The sequence below is a fragment of the Ambystoma mexicanum genome, chromosome 6q (assembly GCF_040938575.1).
Source record: "Ambystoma mexicanum isolate Mex_15411 chromosome 6q, UKY_AmexF1_1, whole genome shotgun sequence".
Taxonomy (NCBI): Eukaryota; Metazoa; Chordata; class Amphibia; order Caudata; family Ambystomatidae; genus Ambystoma; species Ambystoma mexicanum.
The window spans coordinates 506,360,660-506,384,611 of NC_090937.1; the positions used below are offsets into that span (position 1 = coordinate 506,360,660).

Consider the following 23,952-nt stretch of genomic DNA (forward strand, 5'->3'; position numbering starts at 1 on the left):
GGCTGTCCCTGTTTGGTGCTTGGGCAGCCTCAGTGACCACCCCTTCTGTAATAGGTGGGACTTCCATGGGAGGGAGGGACGTGTTCGACACCAGACTGGACCGTGTGGGTGGGATTGGTGTAGAGGGGCCTTGATGTTAACTTGTAAGGAAGGCTCCTTGGAGAATGACTGGGGCACAGAGGAGTCAGTCAATGAGAGGGCAAGTGAATGTCCCAGCTCACAGAGACCACCAGAGACTAATGCACATGCCAGTTTGCCCAGGGAGAGGCACATTGTTTAGTGATGCTATGACAGTTCATCATGAGTAGCTGTCACAGCGTCATGATTCGTGCTCGTCCACCGCGCAAGACCTGGCAGCAGGGCCTGCATCAGCTCAGGGCTGGTACCCTCTGGCTCAAGGTGGGACTCTGTCTGGGTGGAGGCATCCACAAAGGTGGGCACTGCTGCAGAAGATGGACCAAAGACAGGAGGTTGTGCAGCTACCTCCACAGTGTGTTAGGCAGAATTACATGCAGTACCCTTTGGGAACACTACACACAATTAAGACTACAGATGTAAGCACAATCTCACCTTTGATATAAGCCTGTACTACACAGTTATGTGGTAGCAGTGGCTGAGCAGTCAGACTTTTCTCAAGAGGGATTTGAGAAGTACAAGATGTTAAACAAAGGACTTACAATCACAGTAGTTCAAACAAACACTTGCTCAAGGTTTCTTGTTAAAAGAATATACATCTATTTACACATTTAGTTAGAAAACATTCCACTAGTAATAAGCAGCTCAATATCACACACCAATACACTACAATACTAAACCAATAAGTTTCTGAACAAGTTAGGCTCCCCTGAAGTGGGACAAAATGGCACTTCAGTAACTTTCAAAAGGGGTATAAAGACAAAGGTTATAAGAATCAAAGCATGGTTACTTTCATAGGCAGGGCAAATAGTTTCAGTTCACTACACGAGGCAATTCAATTCAATAGGCCTGGACCAAAGTCAATGGTTCAGTGTCTTGGATAGGATAGCACAGTTCTGGTAGTAAACTATGAAGTCTTTGCCAGTGTTCTTGGAAGTAGTTTGCACGAAAAAGAGTTAGAGGTTGGTTGAGGAGCGAACAAGACTCCAAAGTTGTGAAAGTTTCACAAACTTTCACTGTGGCAGAAAGGATTTCCACATCGCATTTGCACAGTACCTTAAGTATGAAGAAAAGCTGTAGCTGAGGCAGTTGTTCCTGGCAGTTCCTGCAGATCTTGCTGTTCCTGAGATTCAGTCGTGGGGACAAGAAGGAGGACGTCGGGAGGTTCCTGCACTGCCCAGGAAGAAGCCAAAATGTAGGTTTTAAGGTGTTAGTGCCTTAAAGTCCACCAACTGGTATCCTTATCACTGGTTATCCGGTTTTCAACGGCACCCTGATGAAATTTCAACCAGTATGGAGACGGTTTCCAGGTGGTTTGCCAGTTGGTTGTTCCCACCAGCTCAAGGGAAGAAGTCGTCCTTGAAGGGCTTCTCTGTCGAGGGCGAGTTTTTGGCAATTCGGGACTGCAGCAGGGCTTCACCAGACAAACCAATGGTCCAGGAGTTGCAGCAGTCGTCTTCCTTCAGCTTGTCTTTGGTTCTTTCGTTCCAGTGGTCGAATCTGCTTTCCAGGTCCCAGAGACCTGCTTTTAAACAGGTTTCTCCCATTCATTCTAGCCTAGCTGTCACTCACCTAGCAGAGTGGCTGTCCTTGCCGGACAGTCAGCCAGCCAATCATGCCAGAGTGCATTCAGGTCTCCTAGGAGACTAAGCACCGGCAGTTGTGTGAACCTCCCTCACATCCTGTCCAACCCAGACACTCAGGCACCAGAGAAGGGCTTCAGTACTGAAGCCCGCCAAAGTCCAACAAACAAAGGCACCAAACCTGGTTTGTCGTGCAGAGACAAACACTAGGAGGACCTTTCCTAAAAGAAATGGCAAAAAAAGATGACCACAGTCTGTTTTTACAGAGGGGTCTTGGGCGCCATATGGAAAAACATGGCTGACCTGATTTTTACTACCAGTGTTCACGGTTGGGAAAAATCATGGTTTTTTGTTCGAAAATGAGGAAAGGGTAACATTTGACTGTTACATGGGTGTTTAGACCTAGGGGATGCTAGGCAGCCCCTCCAGCACTATATAGGAATATAGGTTGTGCTGGGTCTATGAATTTAAAAAGACTAGCAAAGTCAATTTAACTTTACCCAGAGAAGGTATTTAAAGCTTGGGAAGTCTGAAAGACATCCCTGTGCCACTGCACTGAAGGTGCTTTGTGACCCACAAGAAAAAGATGATGCCTATGGAGTTTGTCTAAAAACTCCATATCCAAAGAACACACAAGTAAAACACATATCAAAATACATGAAAGAGTGGGAAAAAGGCTCACACTCTTTCCAGGAAAAAAAGTCCCAGAAATCCAATAAAGTTGATGAGGGTCACACACTTACTGGGAACGTCACGTCCATGGTGTGTGGTCTGTTGGAGGTTGATTGGACAGATGTGTATTGTTCTCATGTCCATTTACAGTGGTCCATTTACAGTGGTGGGGGTGTTGGTGCATGGTATGGGGATAGGGTTGGAGTCACTTATTTGTTTGCAGGGATGTTGTGGACATGGTTCTCTTTTTGGTTTACATGGCATGGTGGGTTCTGCACATTATATCTGTGATGTGAAGCTGTTCATTTGCCTTTCACAGTTGGCCCTTGTTTTCCAGTCTGCCCTTCTCCATCACCCACGTTTGTCCTTCCTCACCCCCAACATGTTCTAGTTTTCCATCTATGTGACTTCAAGGCTCTATGACCTTCTAAAATATAGAGAGCTATATCTCAGGGATTTACCAAAAACAGGGTGTTTTTAGAAATGAAAAGACTGCCATGCTTGTTTTTCTCTTGATGTGAGATATATTATAGGTTATAGGAAAATGAAACGTAGGAAAAAATACATTTGCAGGTCAAAGAAGATGCAAATGCCATAAGGCTAGAGGTGGGGGTGGATAGAGGGCACCACATGAAATGTGTAAATTGGAGGGGCTCTAGGGACTGTGTTTGTGACACAAAGCTTCATGCAACCTTGAATAGCCGTCATCTCAAAGCAAACTGCTTCACAGAAATAGCATGTGTTGTGTGGGGGGAAGAGGGCAGGAGAGGTGAGGAGACCATCTGGGGAGTGGATGGAGCTGGGAGCTGGAACAGATGAGTGAGGCACTTGGTGAAGGTCTGGGGGGGGGCAGGAAAGCACTTTTCCCCCCAGCTATTTTTCCGATATTCAAGGCTATAAACGACTATGGATAGCCAAGGGTATGTGTTTTTCCATACAGCTATAGTGACGTCAGTGGGTGAAAAATCACTGTTTATTGAGGAAGGCCATGGACAGTGACATGATAGCCATCCATGTCTCTCATCCATTCAGTAACCAGGACAGACCCAGCTTAGCTTCAAAGTGAAGAAATGGTGAAATGGCCAGCCCCATCAGGCCATGTTGCGTGACAAATGAGCCAATTTTACAAGACCACTTAAAGAAATGGGCTGGAACTTTTCTTGCTTTGAAGTTCAGCTGGGTCAGTCCTGCTTTGAAGCTAAGCAGGGTCAGTCCCGGTTACTGCATGAATGGGCAACCAAATGGGCATCCACATGTTCTTTTTAACCATGCTACTTACAGTCCTTGAAGGTTTTGCACTCAGAGACCATTTTTTTTTGTTTTGCTTTTTGCTCAATTGCTTTCTAGTATTTGTAGTCTCTCAGTCAATAATAAAAAAAGAAAAATATGTGTCCAGTTATAGTGGGTTTCAAATCCATGCAGTAACCAGGGCCGACCCTGCTAAGCTTCAAAACGAGGAAAGGACCAGACCCCTCAGGCCATGTTGCCTAATAGATGAGCCCACTTTACAAGACCACTTAGAGCAACATGGCCTGAGAAGGTCTGGATGCTTTTTCACTTTGAAGCTAAGCAGGATCGGTCCCAGATACTGCATGGATGGGTGACAGTCCAGAGTCCTGAATGCTGTGTGTTTCCCTAGATTAAAATATCTCAATACGCATGATTATTTTTTTTAAAACTGTGCTACTGTCAGTACTTGTAAGTTTCGCACTCAAGGACAATTCTATTTGCCTGTTGCTGAATTGCATTCTGGTATTTGTGATCTCCCAAACAATATGGGTAGAATAATGCCACAATTGTACGCTTTTCCCTGACATATTTATAAAAGGATTAATATATTTGAGTGACACTATGGTATGTGTACTTTTCAAGTTGTCTTTATATAGCAGCGTATTGTTGAAAACCATACATGGGGGTGAGGAGGTAAAATGATGAGAGGGCAAGTAAATCATGAGCATGGGCCCATGATGTGGTAAGAGAGTTTGCAATCTTGGATACTGGTGCAGTTAATTTCCCTTGATTTTGACTGATTTTCAAGGCACAAGAAGAGAACACATGTGGATGGACAGCTTAACTTTTTTTCAGAGGGCAGACACAACCCCTTGGATTTTTTTCAGGTTGGCAAGCTTGCTTGTATTTGGATACCAGGATTGTACTCAGGCTGTCATGTTACCAGTGCGGACACTGTAACGGTTTATTGAGAAGCCACCTTCAACACAGGGATTTCCTTCTTTCCCCACCCAAGGTGTGATGCAACAAACTGTTTAATGGATTATTTTCTCCAGCCATACTTCAGGTGCAAAATTATGCCCATTGGATCCCTCTCCCCTGAGCTAACAATGAGCCAAGAACCAGGCCGGTGTACAGGAAATATATTGGTGTTTATTTAAATAAAAGTAATAGAAATTAGCATGAAGAAATGTCAAACACAATCACAATTCTTCACTTTATGCAAATTTCACTTCAAGAAATAATTAAACTGATCAATACTGAAAGCAATTATCATGTAGTGTTGTGAGATGTTGATCTTCCTGCAGGCTTAAAGGCTAGCAGTAGTATTTCAAGATTGGCACAAATACACATGGCAATTACGATGTTTCGACCAACACTTTGGTTTAAAATAAACACAGGGTAATTCAGAGGTTTGTTTTTCAACCTCCCCCCCCCTACTTTGGTCTGAGTTGGGGAAGTCTGACAGAAAAAGTTTTATGATTTGGGGAATTATGGTTTTCAGAGCCCCCCTCCGCTGAAAGGCATGTTTGGGCATGCTGGATAAAAAGGTTGGACTGATTTCAGAACAAAGACAACCCTCTTCCTAAAAGAAGTCGGGGTCAGCAGGAAAAAAATGATTACCCAATAAATGTATTGGCTATAGTATTGAACACACTCTGTGAAGTGAGTTTTGTTACTTTTGAATTTAAACAAAATTGACCCTGTATTGTTCTGCCAAATGGGGAATTAAATAAAATAATATTTCTTATTTAAATATGCTAAGGATCTACACATGTTTGACCCCCACACCCCACCCCCTATAAAGGGAATGTATTCAAGGCAAGCAGACTCCCCCACCATTTGGTTTCCTAGGTCTCAGTTCTACTTACATAGAAAACCTCTGTTTAAAGTTCAGGAAAGTCAGCTGCATCTCAGGACACTCTAAAAATATAGGGCATGGGTCTGGTAACTTCACTCTCAAAGATGGCCTCCCGCTGTCCACCATAGGACCCAGTCAGCTTTGAGGCCTTCCTATAAATAGACAGCTTCACCCAGATGCACTCTCAGCTATCTCCTCTGGTGCATCCTTATAGCTGTCAGATGGTACGTTTCAGCAGCCTTCCTGATGGTCTGTCTGTGTCTGTGTCCCTTCCTCCTAGTGCAGTCCCCATTCTATAGCAGCAATGACACCCCTAATTGTACAATATTGGGGAAGCACACTGCAATATTTCCCACAACTAGGATTGGACAGTTACCCTTCTTTCCCCTCCCTAACGCAGCCTCCAAATCAGGATCGGTTTAGGGTTCTGGAGCAACATATGGCAATTCCCATTTGTAATAACCATTTGTTTTCCTTTTCATTTGTTATCAAAAACAAATTATGTATCACAACTTCCTAATTGTACTAGCAAATGTCAGAATATACCCATTTTCTGATTCAACTAATCATGGGGAATTAGATAAGCCAACCACCAGGTCTGTACCATGTAGCATGGCCATATGGCACCTTTCTGCTGTTTCCACAAAAAGCATAACAGTTATTACCCACATCCCTAATTTTATTTATCACCTGTTTACCAACTCTCACATTTGGAACACATTCATATCAACCATAAATGTAGTTTAACTGGCCATTACAGTTCCCTGAGTTGCAGGTGGAGGAATTTTACATCACTACAATCACCTGGAAAGTACATTCAAAAAATGGTACATACATGAAATCAGTATGGCTTCTGGTTGCTGAGAAAAAGGCCTACATGATAATAGTCCTTTTAAATTAATTGGGAATCTTCATGTGGTACAAATGGCCATTCTCCTGCCTACCAGCCATTTGTATTCACTGGGTTAGCCTGTACCCAGAGTTTTTTTTTGTTGTTATCAGTCTCTTTATGTTGGAAGCTTGCTCTTTGAAGTTGTTGCCCCCATTTTCACACATATTAGTAATGCTCTGGCGAAGGAGAACTTCTCCTGCAGTCAGTGCCTTCAGTGTCTGCCGGTCTGGAGAACACTGAATTTTGACACCTTCAGCAGGATCCTTTATTGCAGTTGGTAATTAGATGGGAGATGTGACATCAAGGCTGCCCTGACATGTCACAGTACCATGGTCAGGCAGGGTCAGGCAATGACTGACCATTACACACACATAACTTCCATTACACTTCCCGACTCAGAAAAAAGGCAGAACACGAGAGCACACTCTGAGCGAGGAAAAGCACACAAGGAAGCAGCAAGGTGAAACATTGTAAAACTGAAGGGGATCACAAGGAGGGAAGTGCCCTTGACCTCTTCAATGATGAACCGTTACTTTCAGGAACCTTCGAGAATAGAAAACGTAAGACCAGGAAACAAGGTTGAAGAATCCTGCATTGTGTGTTGGAGGTAGCCGGGCTCTCCCGTGCTGATAGTCAAGGCAGGGAGAATCATTTCCCGCTGTGGTACTGTTCTTGGCTCCTACAAAAAGCAGCACAAGTGAAGTCAGCACAGCTGGTGAGTTGGGGAGACTGATACTAGACCGGTCTGTGTTGAAGCCAAGGTTGCAACCAGCACATTGATAATCCACGTAAGTAAAATTGAACTGGTACCGTGTGCCTGCTTATTTGAAAGTCTCTGCAAGGTGTCCAACTAGAAGGGTTGCAAAAGCGAAAGAATGACAAAGAATTGTGAATCGAAGTGGTCCTGCAATGGGTTAAGCAAAATCTTGTGCACTATCAAACGTCTTCGATGTTAATAGCAGAAAGAAAGTTGATGACAAAGTTATTTGTAGTTGGTCTGAGCCCGGTGGAGGGAGATCAGCTGAGAGTTTTTGGTTAAAGCAAGTTTTTGGTAAAAAGTTAACTTGAAATTGGTCAGAGCCCGGCAGAGGGAGACTACTTGAACAGTGTGTTAAAGAGGATCTGAGCCTGATCGAGGGGGATAAGGGATGAACTGTGAATCACCGGAGATATTGGGTGCATTAATATTCTACAAACATTGTGTTAATAGGATCTGAGTCTGGCTGAGCGTGAGCCGAGGTGAATAGTGAATCACCTTAGAAATTGAGTACTTGTGAAATCGTATGTGGAAAATAACATATTGTTTGTTTGTCACATCAGGCTCTCTGAAAGAAGAGACTTTGAAAGGCAAAACAATTTAGGCACGGACAGCCCTGATGCTAATGCTTGAACTGTATCCTCATGCTAGAGAAGACATAGTCTGTGCTAATCTCGAGTGTACCTCCTTGTCATGTGCTGGGGTGACAGCTTTTCAACTGATTGATGTGGACACATTTTTCTTCTGTCTGTTCTCCTTTTGTTATGCAGATCTTGTAAGCAACAGGTGATAATTAATCTACAATTTCAAAGGCACCCCGCCAGGATGGGAGGAATTTCCACTCCTGCGCCTGATTCCTTTGAAAATTGAACAGGTAAACTTTGTCACCTACTTCATACTCTTTCTTGGTGGTCTTTAGATTAAAATAGGTCTTCATTCCTTCAGCCGATTTTTCTAAATTGTGCTGAGCATAAGCAAAAGCATGCTGGAAGTGCTTCCTCAAATTTTCAGTGTACTCATGAGTAGTGGACATGTTTATCAGTGTCTGCTCCTGAGTCCTATATAGCAGATGTTGTGGTAACACCATTTTTTTGCATCCAGTTATGAGCTCAAATGGAGACATCTTTGTTGCAAAAGATGGTCTAGACCTAATTGCCATCAGTACAAGCGGCAAACACATGTCCCAACTGCATCCAGAGTCTGCCACCAACTTATTTAAGATACTCACAATTGTTTTGTTGTATCTCTCTACCACCCCATTTGAGGTCAGCAGTAGGCAATGTTGAGTATTCTTTTCACCCCTAGAATCTCCCACATCTTCGCCATCTTCTCACTGATAAAATGGCTTCCTTGGTCCGACTCAATCCTTTGTTGGCAGCTGAAACATGATAAGAAGTGGTTTATCATTAGTGCAGCAGCTGTCCCCGCCTTATGAATCAGGGCTGGAAGACATTCTACCCACTTTGTGACCAAGCATGTCACATTCAAGATGTACTGGTTTCCACTAAAGGAGCAAATTCATTGGCCCGATGAAATTGACTTGCAAATCTTACAAAGGCAGTGCAATTCCCCTTTTTTGTAGGGCAGCTCTGTGTGTGAGTGAACTGGGTTGAAATTGTGCACACACAAGACACCCCTTTAGGCAATTGTTGAGGCCCTAGCCCATGTGTGGCCAGTAGGCAACCTCACGCAAGATTTCCAATGTCACATGAAACCCCCTATGACCTGCAGTGGTCCCATCATGGGCATGGATCAACATCAGGCTTTGGAATGAGGTAGGTACCACCAACTGGTCACAGCCAGATAGGGTTCTCCTGACTAACAAACCGTCTTATATCCTGAACATGTTGGAAAACTTCATCAACCCCCCAGAGATCCTCTTTACCGATATAATATATGTCAATAACATTTCCCAATGATCGGGTCCTCTTTATGTGCATTGATCAAATCTGCATCTGGGATATGTTTACTGGGCTGTTAGCCTGATTTTGTGACCTGGTCACAGCTGTCGTTTGGATTTGAAGACTGTCTTGTCCCAATCCACAAACTCGTTTCAGCGTGTCTAAATGGTATTCATGAGTTGTGCCACCAGTGGTCCTGTTTGGACCTCTGCAGGGGTGTATGTGTGTGCCAGATTTTTGATTGGCTTTTGGGAGTTGCAGCTTTTACCTGGCTTTTTAGATAAAAAAGAGGACCCCAGCACCAATTTGCAGAGATCCTGCAAGAAACTGAAGGAGCCAAGTGTCCTGTCCAGCTGCAAGATGTGCAAGGATACTGTGGACCCATTGGAAGAAGGCCTGGCGACCAACCTCTGCTGCTGTAGTGGAAGAGCCCTGTCTTGTAGGCGATCTTCATCAGTCCTGCAAAGGAGCTACAACTCATCTAGTGGAGAGAACATCCATTTTCGACATGAGCTCAGAGTCCTGTGTAGAAGATCCATTGGAAGTGCCCCTGGATCAAGCAGTGGCTGAGAATTTGTGCTACCATTCTGCAGATGTCACCATTCTGTTTTGAAGCCTAGAACATAGGGGATCACCAGCTTGTGCTACAAGACTCACCTCTGCCGGATTGTGTGGTTCTTGCACCGGGATAGGAGACCTGGGATAGGAGGCGAAGTCTGACCATGATAAGTGTGAACCCTGCATCGCCGTGCACCAGTGGGCATCATCTGAAACAGCTTTCCTGCATCTAATCCTGTGCTGAGAGGGGCCCTGTATTTACTTCTTCTGCATTTTCCAACCTGAAGCCCTTGCACCAGCATTTGTCGCTGACCAGAGAAGTGCTCGAAACTGCAACCGCTGGACATCAGGGGCCATAGTTGAACGTGGAAAAAGTCACCTTGGGCCCTCTTCCGAAGACCTGGCAAGTCCTAAGAAGAATCAGAGTAAGGGGGTGACTGTTAATGATACTTACATGAGCCCCTAACTCTTGTTCAAAAGTTTGGTGACTTTCAGAAATGTTTACAACAGTTTGGCTTTGCCAATGTTTGCTCGCGCAAGCATTCTGAAAGTTGGGGATACTTTTGTTATTTAGAATAACGTTTCCTATACCGCTTGGACCTCTTCCACTGCAGCCCATACATTTGTTCCAATCTCACAAAACTGTGTGGAACTTTGGTGAACTTTTGGACTCAAGGACTCATGCATTTTAGGAATGGACTTCTAAAGTTAGTATTGTATATCTGTGGTCCCGATCTGCTGCATACTAATACTTATCTTCCTTTACAAAGGATTTATATGCATTTTGCCCTGGTCCATGTATTGTATATAAGCATCTTTTATTTAGTGTTGTCTGTTAAGATTACATGCTAGTAGTAATTTTACATAGTGTTATTTGGCTATAAAAAAAGAAGTATTTTTATAACTGATTGTCTAAGTGTGTTCCCTTACTTTTCACTGTGTGTGCTTATTGAGGACCCTTTACAAGCTCGCCAACTCTGAAGACTCGGCCTAGACCACTCATCCACCGACCTTGAACTGGTTTGGCTACAGTTCCCTGTCACTAAACTAGGTTGGCCTTCTATACATCTTTCCACAGGCCAGAGGATGGAAAATCAGTCCTAACAGTTCCTGACCAAGACATTTGTCACAAGAGCACATGTGACCCATAAAATACCCATTAGGAGATGCAAACCTGCCATCTCCTAATGGGTATTTTAAAATCACATGCCAAAACATCAGAAACACATCTGCTATAACAACCCCACAAAACTACAGATGCAAGGGACTTGCAACTACAAATTTCCCAAAATTCTGTGCCTCATCCAATTGAAAGGGAAGTATTTCAGTGAATGTGAATTGCCATCTAATAAGGGTATGAAAGGCCTGGCTTTTGTGATTTGTATTAATGAATACAATAATGTTGGTAATTCCATCTCTGATAGGGTAATCTGTTGATCGGATACCCCTTTCATAAGCTCCATGCCAAAAGCATAGTGCCTTTGCCTTGCTGCATCAGTATCCTGATCTGCAGTACCTCTTCTACCAGTGGCACAGAGCAGGTTTAGAGGTCACAATTGCCGATTTGATAGCTGCAGTGACAGCCAAGTCTCTGCAGCAAAGGGGCTGCATTTAAGATATGCAGCCCTGTACCAAAACTATGATGGTCATAATTAGCACACGCTGGTTGCAGGCATCAAAGGAGCACACCCTTTCAAACAGAGCAGCTTCACACAATGGTGCTGGATTTATAAAGGCCTGTGATCCTAGTGAGAAGGGAAAGGGTGGGGTTAGTGTAGGCAGGAACGCTCTTCACAGTTATGGAAGATTTCCACCATCTTGTTTCTCTTTGCTTCTCTCTCCCACCTTCCTGTCTCCTCTTTTTCCGCTAGAGCAAATCATTTTGTGTGTGATGTCAGAATGGCAAAGTGCACTTGTTTTAAGAACAGGGGTTGGACCACTAAAACAGGATAGCTTTAGTCCAATCGCCTGTGGACCTCTACCTTTAAAAAAAGGCTTTCACACCACTTCATGGACTAATCTTTGAGTCATCTGTTGAACTACAACCCTTGGAAGAGAGATAAACACATTTTATTTGCCATCAGCCATCAAAAATAAATATCAATACATAAAACCACAGAAACAGTTTTACAGTTTTTTAGAACCATCCTCATTTCAAAAAGCAAAAATGTTTATTTTTTAAAAGGTCTATCTAACCCTCAAAATCCCTCGTACAAACATACAAACACCTGAAATTATATGCATATCATTCATATTAATATGTATTAATATTATAAATAAACTTATTGCAATAATAATACCTTTGTTGATCAAATACTTTCAGAGCAGCTGCCTTCTAAGATCAACCACTAAAGAGTAAATCAGTAAATAAAATGTAAAAGATTTTAATTGTAGACACTCTTTGTGGCCCCTCAGCCAATTAAATCTTGACAACAAATGTAGTATGTTAATCAAACCCCTGATGAAGATTTTGTTTGGACCCTGATGGGAGAGCAGTCCATTCCAGAGTCCTACAGTTGGGAGGTGGATGCAGGTGCACCAAGGCAGAGGTGAGAACTGTCTCCTAACCATCCCCAGGGACAATTGGGGGTGAAACTCTTGCTGGAACAAGACCAGCCACTCTGCCAGCCACAGCAGTATCCAGGCCCTCATGGTGTTGAAGAACCTCTGTGGTTGTGCACGAGCCTCCCTGTGTCTGGGAGCCAGAGAACAAGGGCCTAGTTTGTCTGGGAATCCCTGGAGTGGGACTCACACCAACCTGAGATTTGAACTGCTGTTCAAGCAAGACCTGCCTTTCTGCAGCCACAACAGTACCCAGGGCCTCACCATGAAGAACCCCTGCATTTGCGTGCCAGCCTCCCCTGTGTTTGGGAGCATGGAGAAATTACTCATCTTGTCTCTGAGACCCTAGATTGGGTCTCACAGCATCATGAGTGCCAGGATCGACACAAGCCTATTGTGCTTTGCCGTTGAACTGCTTGGAGCCATGTTCAAAGAACCACTTGGCACATTTGAACCACCAGGACCCTCTGGTGCTGCCTTTTGCACTTTCCTGATCTTCAAATTGCTCTCACAGCCCCAAAAAGTGTGATTTGGCACTGCGGGCAACCAAGAACTGCACATTGATACTATTGACTACCAATTTGCCCCCGTGGTCCATGTATGGACCCTAGGGACTAGTTAGGTCACTTGCATCCATTTTGCACACTAGAGCATATCCTTTTAAAGAACATTGGGCCTCATTACAAGTATGGCGTTAAGGCAATAACGGCACCGGTATCGCTACCGGCACTGTTGCTACTGTACCGCCATACTAGGAGTTCTGCTCGCGGGTGCCCTTGCAGCCCCAGGTCTGACATGGTGGCCCATACTGGCACCCACAAGCAGAACATGATTGTAGCACTGGTACTGTTATTAACATTACCAGTGCTACCACCCTCCACATTCCCATTGGGCACTATGGGGATGAATGGGGATGGGGAGTCCCTTATTACCGGCACCCGCAAATGGGCAATTTCTGGGTCTGCAAACTCGACACGGAAATTGCCCATTCGATGGGTGCCGGAAAAAAATGGATACCGGCAGCAGCTGTGCTTGTACTACAGGCACGGCTACTGCCAGCCTCGTAATGAGGGCCATTGTGTTTATTACTTGCCTTATACCCGTGATTCACTACACAGAGAGCTCCATCTTACTATCTTCTGTGGGCTGGGAGGATAATTCACAGGAAACACATTTGTCCTGGAAGCATGACAATGCAGAGCAACACAGGTTTGACTCCCAGTCCTACGCTTAGAGACTGGTCTCCATTATTAAGCTTGTTATAAAAGATTAGTTAATTAATCTCCTTAATGTTGGGTTTTGTGTTGTGTTTTTTTAGCTAGTTATTATGTGTGACATGCAATATTGTGTGTTTAATAAAAAGTATGTATATTTTCATAGAAACTTTATTGGACATTCCTTCGTTTTGGACTGTTTTACCTCACTGTTTTTGGTTGCTACTGAACCATATTTACACCCCTCTTGGCAGTATAGCCTTCCTTTGGTCCACATTACCAAAAAGGAAAACAAGGCATATATTTTAACTGGGCCTGTTGCACATTTATGATTGTGTAGACTCATCCTTGTACATGCAGGGTAGAAATCAATTTGCCAGGAACTGTTCGAAGAATTTACTTCCAAAGACATAACATCTCAAACCATAAAACAAAAAAAACTAGTGGGGCACCATTTCTAGCAGGCAGTGCACAGACTAAAACATGCCCATTTTAACATTGATATTAGGTTTTTCCAAATGCAAGACAATGAAGGACATGCAAGTTCAAGCTTTTCTAGAGGCTTATACTAAAACATGGATTTCATTTCTCACTATGGTGAGGTTTGAAGCTCTATACAAAAGGAATTGTTATCCCTTTCATCATGGACACTGGGGAATAAAATTTTAGTAGAACTACAATGGGTGATGTCTCACGGAACTAAAATAATAATCAATATTTCATATACAGGACTCAAAAATTGAAGAAGAGCGCGATCAGTCAGTGTTCACAATATAAAAAATATAATTCTATATTATAATAAATGCATCAAAAATATTTTTGTTATTTCATCACAAAATATCATTCAGTTGTTACATATAAACCGGGATTCATATTGAACCACACATGTTTCTCACATATACCTGAAAACCTAGTCTAGCACTGAGAACCTAGTCTACCACTAAATATATATACTGTGCAAATATGCTGTGTGTTGTATACACCAATGAGTACTCTAAAACACATATTTATATTCATCAATTTTTCTGTACTGTTTCAAGTTTAAGAGTCAACTAGAGGTATTCTTTATGGGTATAACCAATACTCATCTAATGGATAAACAAAGAATATCCGTTTATGGCTAGTTTCAATGAAAAAGGAATCTAGTTCTAAACACAATCTGATGCTCGTCTTCCTCAGGACTAGAAAAATTCACAAGACACTTTTTTGCGCGTGAAGTAATATTTTCTTGCATATTTTTCTTTTGTTTCTTTCGCACCATCCCATGATAAATGTATTAAACAAATTCTAAAAAAGAGTTTAAAACAACACAATTAAAAACTGACCATTTGCCACTGTTCCTAAATTCACCTGAGTTCCTATAATTCAGTTTGAGAAGAACATTTACTCGGTTTCTTCATTCTGAAGCGGACACAGGAAAATGATCCATCCTCTAACCAGAACTATGCACGATAATTTTGAATTTCTCTGCAGAGACACAAAATAGAATTGGGGATGAACCCCCTAATTCCAATCCGTGGAGTCACATCAGTGCCAGCATCAAATGCAATAACACAGCTGCGTAACAACAACTGACCTCTGCCTCAGAGTTGGAATCAAAATAAGGCTCCCTGTCCTATATAGAGGTTACACCGTTTGGTGAGGTGTGACCAAAAACATCTGTCCCAATCTTGTGGTGAGTATCATTTCCCAGCAACTGTGCAAACAAAGCACAAATTGATAGTAATTAAATAAATAATTCTCCAAATGCATACATTATAACCTTGTTAACCTAATGTAAAGCAACACAAATGGCACCACAGTCTACCCCATGCCCTTGAGTCCTTGCGCATTATACTACTCCCCAGATTTCCACATGCCACCAATGATAAAAAAAAAATACTATGACCGTTATTACGACCCAGGTGGTAAGTACACCAACTTTACCACCATGGTGTAAACTACATTTACACCATGGTGGATGCCGGATTTACCGCCCCATTCCAAGGTGAGTGGGGCGGTAAATCCCCATTTCCCATTTACCCTTCCCCATTCCCATTTTTGCCCCATAGGGCATAATGGGAGTGGGGAAGGCGCTAATTACAGCACCGTAAATTACGGTGCCGTAATTAGCACCAAGGCGGTTTAGCGCCATGGATTTTAACGGCTGCTAAAAGCAGCCGTTAAAATTGGAATCAGGCGTTAAGGGTTAACAACGGCGTTAACCCTTAACGCCTGAGTTGTAATGAGGCCCAATGTCTCATTTATAGCCTGCATATTATATCATGGTGGCGTATATATTATATTAAACAAGGCACAAGGGCTGGACTAGCCCTGTTTTAACAACATCTAACCTAGAGATGTATCTACAGCAAATGCTGAGAGTCGGGTGCAATAATACTGCGTCTGCGAAAGTTTGTCGCGGATTTGCTCACATGTTTTACCTGTTGGATGCTGCTGCGCAGAGAAGCAAGAATACGATTCAACGGTATCACCAAAAATATAGGTGCCGTCATTTGCTTTCCACTTTCAAATGGTGTGTCTAATTTTGTTCCGCATCAGAGCTTCTAATTTACAAGCTGGCATGGCCCGGATGTATGGAGGAGATGCGCTATCTCCCAGCCAATATTTATCATAGCCACTGAAAAAGGACTAGAGAGCATTACATTGGATACAGAAAAGGAAATAGAAAGAGGACAGAAATGCTCATTCGGAAGCCATGAATTACAAATGGCCATGGCCTCTAAACAAGCCAAGCCAATCACAAACAGTGGAGAAGAGAGAAGGGAGAAGCCATCACAAAAAATGGGAAAAACAGGGATACTGCAAAATCTATTTAGTGAAGGCATATCAATTTCTAACATATCCCATATGGTCACAGCAAATGCTGAATAGCAACGCAAGACATAAAGCCAATTAGTTTCTCTTTATGGATGCACATTCATGGCCATTCAATAGCCCGGGCTGTATTTAAAATAATGAAATCCGCAAGTCGAATGTCAGTGCCAAACAGGACATGTCTGGACCTATTAGTAAGCAGAAAACACTTGCATAGGGATGTGGACATTTAGACACAGTGTAGCCATTCCTCCTGTTGGTTCAAACCATGATGGTAGCTGTGGTTGTAGTACATCCAACACTGTTCACTTTGGGACAATCTGGTCGAAGTACCTAATGCATCAATCCGTGAGATGAGCTCAATCGCTCACCACTTAAGTTCTTCACAAGTCTGGTTATATTTCAAAAAGTGGGTTACGAATTGTGATGTCATATTCCTAGTGCAAATCTTAGACTTATGTTCCGTTATTCTTAATTTAACAGCCCTGGATGTTTTTTCTATGTATGGTTTGATGCAAGGGCATATGATCGCATATATTACATTTTTATTATTGCAGGTGGTATGATGTCTAAGGGTCCATGATTTATGATTGATCTATCCCGAAGTGCAAGCCGAAGTAGATTCAAATTGGCAGCAAGAACCACATGGAAAGTGGCCAACAACAGGATGTAAACCCCAGAGGAGTGCAATAGTGGTTGATTTTCTTCTTGTTAGTCCTCAATCTGCTAGTGAAATCCAACTTTTCAAATTGTGTCCCCTTTTAAAAGCATACATGGGACGTTCCAACCATGGGTTATTCAATTGTAACAGATGCCAATGTTGATGAGTGTTACATGTCATAGCACATACTAAACGGCAGTTCTTAATGTTATCTTTGCTTTTTTGTAACAACAGATGTTCCCTGTGTTGATTTGTAGCTCTTATTTTTGACTTTCTGAGCAAATTATGGGGATATCCTCCATCTAACAATCTGGCATGTATTATATTGGGTTGGGTAACAATCTCCTCTGTTTTGGCACAAATGCGTCTTGGCCTCAAAAATTGACCTTAAGGTATATTGTCTCTCAAAGCTTGGAAATGGAAACTATCATACCTTAGGATAATAGTTCTATCTATTTCCTTACGAAACAGGTCAACTATGATATGTGCACTTTCTATTTTTATAAGTAGATCTAGAAATGGTATTTGTTTGTTTGATTGCCTGGTAAATCTTTACTTGAAATTTAAAGAGTTTATCCAATCTAGAGGTTCATCATGGTTGCCTTTTTCATTATCCCAAACGATGATAATGTTGTCAACGTAACATTTGTAAAACTTAAGGGCAGATTTATTTGGGTATGTATCATTGAGAATGTTTAGCTGTTCGATATTCCACATATAGAGAGTTGCATAATTTGGGGCAGAGGTCACCCCATAGCGGTTCCCTTAATTTGCATGTAATGAGTAGTTTTAAAAACAAAACCTTTTTTTGTCAACAGCACTTCCAATAATTCAATCAAAAATGCACTACGATTTTTCTGTGGTCCGTCTCTCTGATCTAGAAAGTCTTTCATGAAATCTTCTGTGGCCCGTCTCTCTGATCTGGAAATCTTTTGCTCTTGCTCTAGACCTTGCTCTTTTATGGGCAAATGATATTGGGTCTTATTTTTAAAGTGCATGCCTGTGAAACATTAGATTCTGCTCTGCAGGAGTACTAGGATGAGTAGGGACAAAAATGCTCACTCAGCCCCCACATTTCTGCAAATCAAGAGCAAACACAAGCAACATGTTAAAACAGATATATTTAAGATATACATTTCCTTCACCTCTTGTGGTAACATTGGCTGAGTAAAGCCAACGCATATATATTTTCAGTGAAAAAAAACTCTGCTAAAGGGGTCGTTATGGTTACAAGTAAAACCAAAAAGCCCCAGAAATTTGACAGTTATGGTAAGCTAAGCAACCATAACTTGCACCACCACCATGTACTGCTAAGATTAACACCCAGGATATAAAAAATGACATAAAAATGTCATTGATGACATCACATATCTGGCCCATTTGTTTTTGTTCATTGACATATTTAAGTCAGATGGCTTTGTTTCCTGACAGTCAGTATATACAAGTTGAAAAGTGATATATATATATATATATATATATATATATATATATATATATATATATATAATCTAGAAGTTAACCTTCTTCTATGTTCTTAAAATACTTTCTTTAGAGTTTGCTCTCAGCTCATGGTGCACATATATGGGTGATGTTGTTTCTTTCTTCCTTACTTTAGTTTCCCTGTATGTGCCTCTGGGGGGGCAGTTAATCATCAATAGTACCTTGCTTCTGTTCTAAGGTGGTTCAATGGCATTGAACTTAGTCTTTGATCAATGGTGTGAGCGGATCAAGCTCAGTTCGGGTATGGTGGATTGTGGGAGTTCAAGAGGAAAGCAGGTGTTGAGCGGGTTCAAATGCCGTCACCCTTTGTGGCTCAAAAGTGGCTTTCTGGGGTGCAGGTCACAGCACTTGCCAGGTTGGGCAGGGTTAAGTCTGGTTGTAACCACCAAGGAACTGTCAATGAGTCACACTCCAGTAGTTCCAGTCAGCGGGCAGCAGTTTTCAAAAAGTTGATCTTGTTACTCCGATGTGTGGTTCACTTAAGCGGCAGTTTGAGGGTGAATCAGGGTGAGTCATGGTTTCACCATTGGGAACAGTTGGAAAGTGACTCTCCAGCATTTGGAGCTGGGTTCCCATGTCAACCAGTTGATTTGAGCCTTGCAGTTGAAGAGCACAGCAAAGGCACAATGCAGCGTCTAGTGGCTCAATGTGCAAGCAATTGTTCAGTGGTTCAGATGAGTTCCAGAGGTTAGCACTGGTGGGATCCCTCTGCCCTGATGGCATTGAGTATGGCTTTGAAGGCAGTCCAAGCGGTTTTGAGGCAGCTGAAGAACAAGCCTTAGCAGATGTTGCCCTCAGGATGCTGAGAGACCGACCGAATTCAGGGGCTCAAGGACAGTGTCCGACCTGCCATTCCAGGGCTGGGAGAGCAGATTCTGGTCCACAGCAAGTGTCCCCCTCCCCCCCAATGTGCCCTGTACGTTGGTAGGAGGCAGAATTATCCTATGCCTTGAACTGCTCCTTCTTCACCTCAGTGATTGAGTGCTTTGGAAAGTACAACTCTGCCAAAAGAGGTTCAGGGAATCCTTCACCGGTGCTGTTCCAGAGTGAATCAAAAGTGGTGTGAGACCCCTTCTTTTAAAGATAAATGTCCACAGATGATTAGACAAAAGCTGGCCTGCTTTAGGAGACCAATTGCTGCTCTTAAAATAAGGGGGCTTCGTCCTCCTGACACACTCCCAAAGTACTTTGTTCTAGAAGACGTTGAAGGAACATGAATGAGAAAGTGAGGCAGAGAGAATCAAGATATGATATGATATGGCATTTGTAACACACCTATACACAAGTGTTTCAAGTGGGGCAGGACAAAGACTGATATGCAAATGGATATTTCCCATCTGTGAAAGGCACAGTGAGTAAAAGCAGTGGCTGCGAACTCTCAAGTGGTTAATAACCACTGAACAGGTTATCATGTCTGTTCTTGCGAGAGAGGGGCGCCCGCTACCTTTGTAAAACAAGTGTTTCAAGATACAACAAGGTAAGGAAGGGGGAACAGAGGGAGCACAGAGACAACAATCTTACTAGGCCAAGTGGCATTGAGATTGCGCAAGTGCAGGGGAGGCGAGAGGGGAAAAGTGCCAGGGGCCAGGGGCGGGGGCAGTGCTGTATATGGGATCAAAACAATAACAAGAAGTGCGGCCAGCAGGTGGCAGGTGCAAGGGTAAGTGCAGATATCAGGTGTCCAAAAGTGCAGGTAGGGGGGACTGTAGGGTTACAGATACAGACCCAAGTGCAAGGGTTGCTGAGGGTAGTGCTGGTGTGCTACCCAGTGGGTAGGGACCTGGGCCCGAAATCAGAGGGTAGCCAGGTGACTAGTGCAGTAACAGAAAGGAAATTAGCAGGGGAGAGGAATAGAGAAGGCAGAAGCAAAGAGGAAGGTCTTGAGGTGCTTCTGGAACCGGAGATGGTTCTCTTCGAGTTTCAGAGATGCAGTGAGGCTGTTCCAGAGGGAGGCCGAGCCGAAGAAAGAGATCTACCACCGACTCATTGCTTGGAGAAGCGACTGACCCTGAGGGAGTTGGAGGTGGAAGATTGAAGAGCTCAAGTAGGAAGGTATTTATGAGGAGAGAGTTGGAGGTATTGAGGACCCATGCCCCAGAAAGCCTTGTGGACAATGCAGAGGGTCTTGAACTTAATCCTTGCAGCCACTGGGAGGCAATGCAGAGATTTCAGTTCTGGAAAGATGCGATCCCTTGGCTTGAGGACAAGGACAAGTCTCAAAGTCCTGTTCTGCATGAGTTGTAGTGGGCAGAATGTAGACGGAAGCAGATTTAGAAAGAGGTTGTTGCAGTAGTCCAGCCTAGAGAGAACCAGAACTCTAGAGACAGTGAGCTTCTGGGGGAAGGAGAGGAAAGGAAGAATACCTCTGAGGAGGTGCAGTTGCTAATTTGACTTCTTAGAGATGTCAGAGATGTGAGGAGAAAAGGAGAGTGTGGAGTTGAAGATGACCCCAAGGTTCTTAGCCTCACAGGTGGAAGCAGGAAGAGGGCCATGGGAAGCCGGCCAGAGAGTGACAGGAAAGGAGGGTGCAGGTATGCTGATGAGGAGAATCTCTGTCTTACTGGCATTAAGGCAGATATCGTCAGCAGCACACCACTCCTGGATAGCAGTCAGACAGTCGGAGATGAGAGAAGAAGAGGTGCCAGAGGGGAGCCTGAAAATGAGCTGAGTGTCATCTGCATAGCACTGGAAGTTGGAGCAGAGAGTGGCAATGTGGTGGGCGAGAGGTGTCAGGTATTGATTGAACAGTCAGGGAGAGAGGTTTAGACCTCTGAGGAACACCACAGGTAGAGAGTGAAAAAGGAAGGACACAAGTTGGACCTGGGTGGGTCAATCAGAGAGGAACAAGGTCAGCCAAACCAGGGCATTATTGGTGATACCCAGGTCATCACGGAGATGATTGAGCAGGATGGCATGGTTGACCGTGTACAAGGCAAAAGAGAGATCGAGTAAGATGAGGACAGAGGGAGATTAGAATCAAGGTTACAGAGCAGGTCTTCACGGATGTTCAGGAGAGCAGATTCCACGCTTCTGGCTGCTCTGAAGCCAGACTGATGGTCATGGAGACAACCAACAAATTCACTGTGAAGATTAAGCTGGGAGATGGCTTGCTTTTCCAGGAGTTTGCCCATGAAAGAAGTGATGGAGATTGGGCAATAGTTAGCCAAACAGGAGGGGTTGGTTGAGGTTTTCTTGAGAAGAGGGTGCAGAAGAGAGTTCCTCAGGGGGGAAGGGAAGGCTGCATTGGTGAAGGAGTGGTTGCAGAATTCAGCCAGGGCAGGAGTGAGGTTGTCAATGTGGTTCTTGATAGTGTCATAGATCAGACTTGTGTAGAAACCTTGTCAGGGATGAACAAAGGAAAGGAAGAGAAAGAGGAAGGAGAGGTGGCCTCAGGGGGGCTGGAGGTAGATGAGAGAGTAGAGCGAAGAGGAGGGGGAAGACGAAAGGGTAGACAGGATGCCCTTGGTTTTAGAGATGAAAGATGTCAGCTTCTTCCTTCCTCTGTACAGAACTAGTCCTGTCTACACGAACCCCACCCCCTACGCTTCTGAATTGGATCAAAGACCCTTTGAAATGTAGCTTCATGGTGTGAGGCCAAGCCTTTTGTGATTCCTTTGATTCCTGTTCCCAGGCCAGCTTCCTGTGGAGTGGTTCTTTCTTCTGGGAAGTGTGTTACCTAACATTACAAAGGCACAACGAGAGGCAATCCTCCAAAGCTACTGTTCTGCCAGGAGTGGCAAGGTCCTCCCAGTTGGGCACAATTCACATAATCTTTTCACAGCTGAGGATGGGCTCACAGTGCTGACACATCTGTGATATGAAATTTCAGTCGCTGTGATAATTATGAGAATACCATCCACCATATTATAACTCGGGCATGACTTATATTTAAAGAATATTCTGCCACACGGAGGCAGACTCATGATAATAGGGATTTGGAACAGAGTGGCTTATCTTTAATTCAGCCCCAGTGCAGAGAGTTGGCTGTCACTGCAGCTGTCAAATGGGCACCTGTGTACTCTGAACCTAATCTGTGCCGCTGGTAGAGCAGGTGGTGCAGATCAGGCTACTGATGCAGCAGGGCACAAGTAAACACTATGCTTTTGGCATGGGGATTCTGAAAGGGGTGCCTGATAATCAGATTGGCATTTCAGAAAATTACTCACATCATTTTAAATGAAAAACACAAAAAAAGTGTGGGCTACTGCCCCCTTACCAAATGTCAATCTGTTGCAGTTTCACATTTCATGGAGGTGACTGCAATCATGTTCAATTCTGTCAAGACAGTCCACTTTATGCTATTTCGATTGCTTGCACTACACAGTTTAAATGTAGCATGGACGTCTGAGAGGACATATCTTTCCATTCATTGTTTGCATTGTGTGGTGCCAAAAATGCTAACAGTCGCTCACCATGTCCAGCATGGTGGTAGACATCTGTGTGGATTCCTATGGAATCCAGCGAATGCCTACCAGCATCAAAATCAGATGCGGGTGAAATATTCATGCACTTGACGAAGTATAATGATAATGATGTGTTATTTATATAGCGCCTTAAGGAAAAGCGCTTTACAGAGAACATATTTACATACTTTTATCATCCCAACCGAAATTGGTACTCATTTATCGACCGCAGAAGGATGAAAGGCTGAGTTGGCCTTGCCAGGATTCAAACCTGTGAACCTGCAGATCACACATAGATCAGAGCAGAGAGCGTCAGCCCGCTGCGCTATCTTACCAGTGTAATGAGGTGGAGGGGATTTCTATTTCGATCTGTGCCCCCACTTCCCCAGTCAAGTACTGTAAAATTGCTCACAATGGTAATCGAGGCATTAAACCACTGTAAGGGTGCAGAAGGAGGAGACTGACACACAGGTGGCATGATATGATATGGTAGGTTATTTAAACGTGCTTCATACCCAGAGGTTTCTAAGTGTGGACGCGGGGATCGAACCTGTGTTGCTCCATGTTTTCTTGCTTCTAGGGCGAGCATGTTGCCCCTAAAATATCCTCCCGAGAGGATGGTTGTTTGCATAAACATTTATAAGTAATGAAAATAAAGGGAAAACCTAACTTTCCCTAACTCTAAGAGGAGTTTCCCCACCTCAACTAAAATATTAGGGATTAAGTCAGAATGTCTGTATCAACCAATAGTTCACCGTCCTGTGTCCAAAACCCTATTTCTGTCCCTCACACCTATAACTAAAATAAAGAGATGGTGGATCTTCTTGATGCAGAAGAATGTCTCCCTTTTCTAGACAGTGGATCACAATTCCAGTTGATAGGTGGGATCTTTACCTGGAGGAATGAATCCCTTCCCCAGGTCTCGATCTGTTTCCAAAGCACAAAACAATGTTCCAGGTTGTTATGCCAAAGAGCAGTAAAGTCTTAATTCAAAATCAAAATGTAAAGTTCCAGTTCAAACATCGACATTCCTTATTGTCCATAGTGACTTAACTATTGGGCTCCTGGAGAATGTCTCCCTTCTCCAGGTATCTTGATACAGAACCAGGAGGAATGACTCCCTTTCCCTGGACTACTTTTTCACTTGCTTCCACAATTTCACAATGCCAAGGGGATTGACTCCCTTCTCCTGGCTTTACTTCGCTT

At 43.4% G+C, this 23,952-nt stretch overlaps 1 protein-coding gene across 1 annotated transcript in view; it reads left to right on the forward strand.

Moving 5' to 3' along the window:
- Positions 1–23,952, forward strand: part of SLC7A11 (solute carrier family 7 member 11) — a 1,087,616-nt gene that overhangs the window by 1,057,023 nt on the left and 6,641 nt on the right. The gene's annotated exons all lie outside the window — the stretch shown is intronic.